The 7,800-nt window shown below is 34.4% G+C and overlaps 1 long non-coding RNA gene across 1 annotated transcript; it reads right to left on the minus strand.

Annotated features, from left to right (window-relative positions):
* Positions 1-6,124: 6,124 nt before the first annotated feature.
* LOC109580561 (uncharacterized) lies at positions 6,125-7,293 on the minus strand. The gene is made up of 4 exons (XR_002184289.1): positions 7,102-7,293; positions 6,476-7,054; positions 6,404-6,430; positions 6,125-6,347 (listed from the first exon to the last, which is right to left on the minus strand). It is a non-coding gene; the product is annotated as an uncharacterized LOC109580561 (long non-coding RNA).
* Between the last annotated feature and the right edge of the window lie 507 nt (positions 7,294-7,800).

A 7,800-nucleotide genomic window follows, 5' to 3' on the forward strand; every position in this document is an offset into this window, starting at 1 on the left:
ATAAGGATAGAAATGGCTGAAACTCAATTGCATCCGTTTACACTTCTTTTTGCATAAATAATCATAACTCAGCACTAGATGTGTCAAATGACATGGGACAAAGACCAAAACTAAGGAAAAACTGTGCTTAATTAAGAAAAGCAAAAATCTCAATTTTCAATTTCGGAGCAGATAGCCTGGTTTTCTCATATCGGGTCACATATATATATATATATATATATATATAATATACATAATATATATATATATATACTGGAGGATCCTATGGCCATATTGTACTGAGTCTTGTGTCTGGTAAGCCTGGTTGTAGGTGAGCCTTGATTTGTGTAGAGTCTATGAATGCACAGATGTAGATGTTGTAAGATTGCATAGGCCTTGGTAGAATTTTAATTAGCAAATGGCAGCTGATCTTTTATTTTTAATAAATTAGATTATAATAGTGCACAATCTACATCCTCTACTGTATGTAGGTACATGTAATTAATACGTCTGGGCTAAGAATGATCCACAATTATTACTGACTCGACACTTTCAAATTTATTGATTTTATCTTTATCATTGACTGCATATGATGAATAACTGACATGCATCATGCAATCTTACTATTTACAATACTTTAATGAGCTGCTCCATTTGCCTGTTGGCATTATCATCTCTTCTAATTTGATAGAGAAACTATAAAGCAATAGTACATTTGATAAACATTATTTTTATTTACCATTGTTATGGAAAGGAGAGTCTGAAAATTTCCAAAGATGATGCTTCCTCGCATACAAAATTAAAAACCAATTAGTATGGTTCTTATCAATATCCATGCTTTTTTATACTAAACTATGCTGTGCTTGCAGGCAGCTTTTATAGAGAACAGCAAACCCACCTCCCAGCAATAATTTCTTATTAAGTCCTTATCAGAAAAGTCAAGATCTTTTCAGAAAAAGTAAGATACGTCAATACATAGCAAGATCCTATCTTTGACAAGATCTTAGCTGATATATGTTGCAACATCCTATCTTGGACAAGATCTTTGCTAAGATCTTAACAAGAATTTCCAAGATGAAGTGACTGAATATATACTGAATTGGCAAAATAAACTGTAGATCATACATTCAATACATTATACTATCATTTTAACTGCATGAGAAAATATTTTTTTATTTCATTTTATTAAATAAAAATGTGAAATCTCCATCCTCCCAGCTCCCTTAATTGAAGACACGAGTCTGCATGTGCAGCAAGATAATTTCTTTACAATGATGTTTAGATTACTTTAAAATTATAATTATACTGATCATAAAGTAAAATAATAACACTTCACATTATTATATAATTATCATGACTTTATTGGGCGTGGCATAGTAGTTAAGTAATTAGAGTAAAAGTTATTAGTTTTATAACTTTTAATTCTGCAGACTGCATGCAGTGGGTATCGGTACTCCAGGCTCAAAGAGATAATGGCAAAGACAACTAAACCAGCATCTTCTAGACCCAAAAGGACAAGAAATTTCCCAAATAATCTTAAAAATTATCACTATAAACAAGAAGATCCCAAAGAAGAAGGTGAGTGAAATAGTACAACAGTATTATAACAGTACTAACTTGGGCTTGCATGTTGAATTTACTATGACCATGTGTTCAGTAAAAATGAAAGATGTAAACAGTAAATATAACAGCAACCTTGTTACCTTATGTCTATACATGTGTTTTCTTATTAGAATGGTTCAAAGTACATTAGTACATTGCATTTCAAACAATCGACAATATGTTATCAATGCCAAAAAGCTTGATACTATAGGAGGAGAGCCTTTTGACCCTGAATATGCAAATATAGGGGATCGAGCATTATGGACTACCAATGGAAAGGCATACGAGATAGAAATCAAAGGAAGGGCTGGTAAGTGATACAATTAGCGCAAAAGGCACTTTCATGCAAGTAATGGATGTGCAATTATATTATGCAGGAACAAAGGAATCACTATTAAATGATGATCATGATAAAAGACCTCGAGAAATTTGTAATTATTATGACAAGAAAGCATTGAATCCGCATTGTCTGACTGTGAGCCGAGAGCTAAAAAGGTTGGGTATATAGCTATATATACAAATTCTGATCCTGGTTATGTTGCTTCATTTTTATTATTACAGTCAAATTCTATTGGCTACACTGCAAATACAGGCTCTGATTATGAAGACAATTTTGTTAACCCGGTGTTAGCTGAGGACGGCTCATTTGTAGGACATTTCGTGAGTTTAGATATCATAGTTGTAACTTATCATGTTTCACATATAAAACAGAAAGACACCGTAGCAGTTCCTGAGAAGTGTTCTGTAGTAGACTCTGAAGTATTCAGTGCTCTCAAGGATGATGTGGAATATCTGAAGAAAAAGTGTGACTCTATGTCACATAAAATAGAGAAGACGTATTATTTACAAAAGGATCATGTGGCTGCTAATAAACATATTTCAAAGTTTGAATCTTCAAGCAGGGTGAAAACTGACTCCCCTAGCACCATCAGGCTGGATTTGTCTGAAGTATAACATGCATATAACTTTGGGCTTTTAATATTATTTTTTATTTTTCAGAGTGCACTTGCCAATTCAATGCATAATCAGGAGAAGAATATTGCAGATGAAGAGGATGAAAGAAAATTTACTTATGTAAGCTATATTCCTATTAATATAGACCTACTTGTATTATTGATCCTTATAGAAAAATACTAATCTTTTACATGTCCATGGTAAAGATTGCTATAAATATGCATTAGCACTAATGGATGTGGTGTTTACTAAGGAGGAGATGGCATCAAGTTGCTTTTATGCAACTTCCAGATCCAAGAAAACACCACTGCCTCAGGAGAAAGTGCAATTAATAGAAGGTTAGTATAATGTTTAAATTTATGTATTATTATGATGTTTTAGAGTGTATAGATATAAAATATGGCAAAGGAACAGTCGCAAGAAATAGAGAAGACTTCAAATCTCGCTTGAATCAAAAATGCATTGACCAAAGAAAATTATTAGTTGTAAAATCCGAAGATAAGAAAGAAATTGAACTTTGAGAGAGACATTAAGAACATTAATTCATTAGTATTTAAAATGTTTGACATGTGTAATTTTTTCTTTACTATTAAATTTCCTTTTCCTATAAAATTGAGATTCTTATATGATACTAACATTAAAGTTTCAATACCTGACATCAGCTATATCTGGTACTTCTCTACAATCATTATCATTGCTAACTACTTCTGTGTCTATAATACGATCAACAGTAACGAGAATAAGAGATATGTTGTCAGTACTGTTCTTTTCAAGTGCTTCATAAACTAACCCTTCACAAACATCATAATCCTCTTTCAGAAGACCAATTTCCTTTCCATTCCTCTTTTGTTCCACAAACTCAATCACGTCAATTTCTGAAAAAACATCCCAAAATTCATCTGTGGTTATAATGAAGTACTCTATATCATCCGTCAAAGAAAAACTAGTGACAGGGGATAGGTGATATTACAGAAAATTTGTGGTTTGAGCACGACCAAAAATCTCCTAGTGCTCGCGTAACATTTAAGCAAGGGATTTTCTCTGTTTGATTGTTTCAGTTCTTTTTCGTGCAAACAACTCTCATCATTCCTCTTTTATCTGCTAGGACAGTACCACCTATAACACCACATGCATATCTTAACAAAATTAATATACATATTAACTACCTGATGATTTAATTTGTTGCAACTCTTTCACATTCCTTGTTGTGTGACTTTCTGTTATTTTCACTGCTTTTAGAGGTTGCTCACCACGCTGTCCATATTTCTCGTTTTTAATTGCCATAACAATATCGGAATCCCCAACATTTGCAACAAAAACTTGGCTACCTTTTATAAACAGAAGTGAAACTGTCATTCCAGCTGTGCTGTGTGAGTGATCATTAGGTGACCATGATTCTAACAAAATGTCATAATAATTAGCACAAATCATGCAGATAGGCCTCTCACTATATTCATCAAACATTTTGTCATTAATCTTCAGAAAAGTATGATGGATAGCTCCTTTTATGTCACAGTCAGCAACTTCATATTTCAAATAATTTTTCCTTAAATGTCTGTAGAAGATTGTTAGAAGCGAATAAAGCAGCCTCTACTCCGCCGTGACCATCAAAAACAGCAAAAAAAGCATCTACATCAGATACACAAACGAAATCTTCCATATTGAACCTCTTTCCTTGTGTTACAAAGCACTGCGATCTTATACGAGTGTCAGATAGGGGACTGCAGATGGATCGGGTGATGGTCAATTGCCTTGCAGACGCCATTTTTAATACTTTAGGACACACCTTCTTAATCATTCATGCGTGCACGTGATACATGTAGAAATAATCACAGAAGAAAGCAGTCAAAGCACATGTTTCTGTAGCAGAGAAATGGCCGAAAGTAATTGTTCAAGACTGGATCCGAAAAGAATCAAATGAGGAAGAAAGAGAGGGCCCTACAAACTTTATAATAAAGACAGATCTGTTGCTCTACCTAAGGTTACTTCATGGAGACAAAAGAATGAATTGGAAAAACAAATTTTAGAAGGTAAAATAATGCATGATCATGAGGATTGTGTACGTCACTGAGCTTTAATTGGGAAAAGTGTTAAAGTGCCTTTATATCACAACTGTATAATAATATTAAATTGTTACCAATAGGGGGTTAAAAACTGATTCATCAATGGGTGCACTCATCAATTAAATAATTACCGTCTTGGGCTATAACTTACTGTAATTAAACTAAGTAAATTAAACTCAAATTATTAAGTTCATTGAAGTTTAATTGTTACAGTATATGTCGCACTGGCTGTGACCTGGGAGTCATCGAAATTTTTCATTTGTTTTAGTCAATTGCAATGACGTCCAAACTTAATTTGAAGAATTAATAATTAAGTATCACAATCCTACCCACATCTTTTACATAAAGTGGGATTAGCCGCAGCAAAGAAAACCTAGCTGTATTTTAATTGTGTGGCCTTTTTATTTATTTTACATGCATTCTCCAACTCCAAACTTTCAAGGTCTATCTTTATTGTACATGTACATGTGTATGGTTTCTACTTCTGTCATTACTGTAACCACATTAATTATTGCTGATGCATGCACAATATTATGTAATATTGTGTAACTAAGAACTTCCTAGACTCTGTGGTTTTATGTATATGTATCAAGCTTCATACTGATTTTTGTCAGTTGTTGTTAATAGTTCCTAGTAAGTAAATTAACATTTCCATATGTGACCTGATATGAGAAAACCAGGCTATCTGCGGGATTTTGGTAAAATCAGTTTTTGGTACTTACAGATAGAGAAAAAAATTTCCTTTCCAGCGATATCCCATTTATGACAATGTGCAATAAAACTTTGCAGTTCGGGACGCTGTTTGGACGATTGCTCTGGAATACAAGTACAGAGAAAAAGGCATTTTAAGTTATTTTCAATGTTTCCGTGTCACGCCCGTTCACGTAGTAAATGTGACCACGCCCACCACTTAAACCACACCTAAATCAATTAATAAATGGGTAAAGAAGAAAGAAGCACTTGACAGCATTTTAACTTACTTTTCTTGCTTTTTGGACATCTTAAGAGTGATCTAAAGCCAAGCCATGCATTGAGACATCAAATAAAAGTAAGTTATTTCATTACAAAAGTTGTAGAGTTATTGCTATGTGTTCTAGTGCCAATAAAGTCCTTTTTGTGAACTATAATAACATCATCTGGGTCATTTACATCCAGACATCGCTTCTGCTTGAATTTACAGGTAATATTTTTATTTAGATTTTATTTAGAACTATAATTAAGGTTCCTACATTTAACATTAAAATAATTTATAGTTTTAGCACTTGCTGATGAATCCTATAAAAGATTATTGTTATTCTTATGTTTCATTATGCTCCTTTCCATACCGTTGGACGAGGGGCTCCTCCTGTTCCTCCTTGGCCTCCCCATCTATCTCCTTGGCCTCCTCCCCTCCCTCCTCTTCCACGCTTTCCGCCTTTACCCCACCCTCCTCTGTGTTGCCTTCGCTTTTTCTAAGCAAAGAAAAAATTCTAGTGATTACTCATTTCAATAATGCTCTTTTGATACTTTAAATTTTTTTCTTTGTCTCTCTCTGTCCCTGTCCCAGTCTCTTCTCCTGTCCCTGTCTCCTCGCCTGTCTCTGTCTCTTCCCTGTCTCTGTTTCTTCTCCCATCTCCTCACTACTCCCCATCCTCTCCCTCCTGCCCTCTTCAATGAGTTCCAACTGCCCTAAATTACAATGGCATAAAGCCTTTAATTTACACTTAAAATTAAGTTTACTTTGGAGAGCAGGCCTGAACTGTTCCAAGTCTTTAGTTAAGAAATGTGAATTTAAAGTACAAGTAATTCAACTATTGTTTAATTACCTAAAGGCCTTCCTTCTTTCTTCTTGCCTATTTGTTGTAAATAGAACTAACTAAAATTGAATGCAAAATTACTTTTTAGCTTAATAGTCCTTCTCATAGCTACTTCACAACAACACAATTACACATGTAAACAAACATACTTAAGCCGTTTGATTCTATTAAAAACAATGTCATGTATAGTTGTATGTTTAACCTTTTAATCTTATCATTCTTCTTTTGACTATCTCCACCCTCCTCTTTGTCTCTGTCCCCCTTCTCCTCTGTCCTCTCTCCTCTGTCTCCTTTCGTCTCTTTCACCCTTACTTCATCTTTTTCTGCTATAAATACAATTATTTTTTGCTTTTAATGTACAACACAAACATACATGTACCAACAACTTACCAAGTTCATTTACCAAAAACAAAAGGCATTATAGTTATAACTATAGGGTTACACATTCCCAACTTACCATCAGATGGATGGACCTCAATGAGGACATACTCTATTGGGGCAGCCATTACTTTTTGATTTTGAACTTACAGTTTCAGGTGTCTTATTTTATATCCTAAAGGTCACAGGTGACACTTGGTGTTCTTTGATAGGCTGTGAATGACGCAATAACTTCTATTTCGGTATTCTCCTCCCACACATTTTTATCATCAGTCCTCTCACCTGTATAAATAAACACAAATCACCTGCATGATAACTTCGTGACTAACTTTCTCTCGGGCCTTCTCTTTTGAGTTAATAAGTTTTAAACAAAAATGAGTGTTTGTGTTTATGTTGACGTCTCACGCACATACTAGTTCCACACCTTTGTTTTAAAAAAGGGGATCCATAGTTTGTATGTCTTAGCGTTACAAATGTGTTCCTCTCCTTAGGGGATCAATAGTTTGAATATTTGGCATTAAACCTAGTTCCACTCCTGTTTCAGGGGATCAATAGTCTGTTTGTTGTAGACAAACTAGTTCCTCTCCTGTTGAAAGGGGATCAATAGTATGTGCATTACATAAACTCATTTCTGTTATTCATTTACTGATTACATGGACAAGTTCTTCTATTATGACCAAATTGACCACAATTACCACATTTTCTTTGTGTTGCAGGTGGTTCTAGAGATTGCCTTGGAGAATGTGGTACTTCGATCTCTATTGCGAGGTCTGGTGGATCATCTACACCTGGAGTTGATTGTCGAGATGATCCTGTTAGTCGAGGTGCATCAGGAAGTGGGCAGGTTACATCTTTACATTCGTATCTGCAAAAAGGTCTTATCTTTTTGTAAAGGTACCATTTCCTTTCAGTTGACATACCCTTTGGTGGTAATATATTAGGTAGTTCATCTTCCATTATTTGAGCATCCTCCTTCAGCAAATTGAATTGTATGACTGGGCCATCTACAGCTTGTTTGGCTGCAACTA

Source organism: Amphimedon queenslandica, unplaced genomic scaffold, assembly GCF_000090795.2.
Source record: "Amphimedon queenslandica unplaced genomic scaffold, v1.1 AMPQUscaffold_13522, whole genome shotgun sequence".
NCBI classification, from domain to species: Eukaryota; Metazoa; Porifera; class Demospongiae; order Haplosclerida; family Niphatidae; genus Amphimedon; species Amphimedon queenslandica.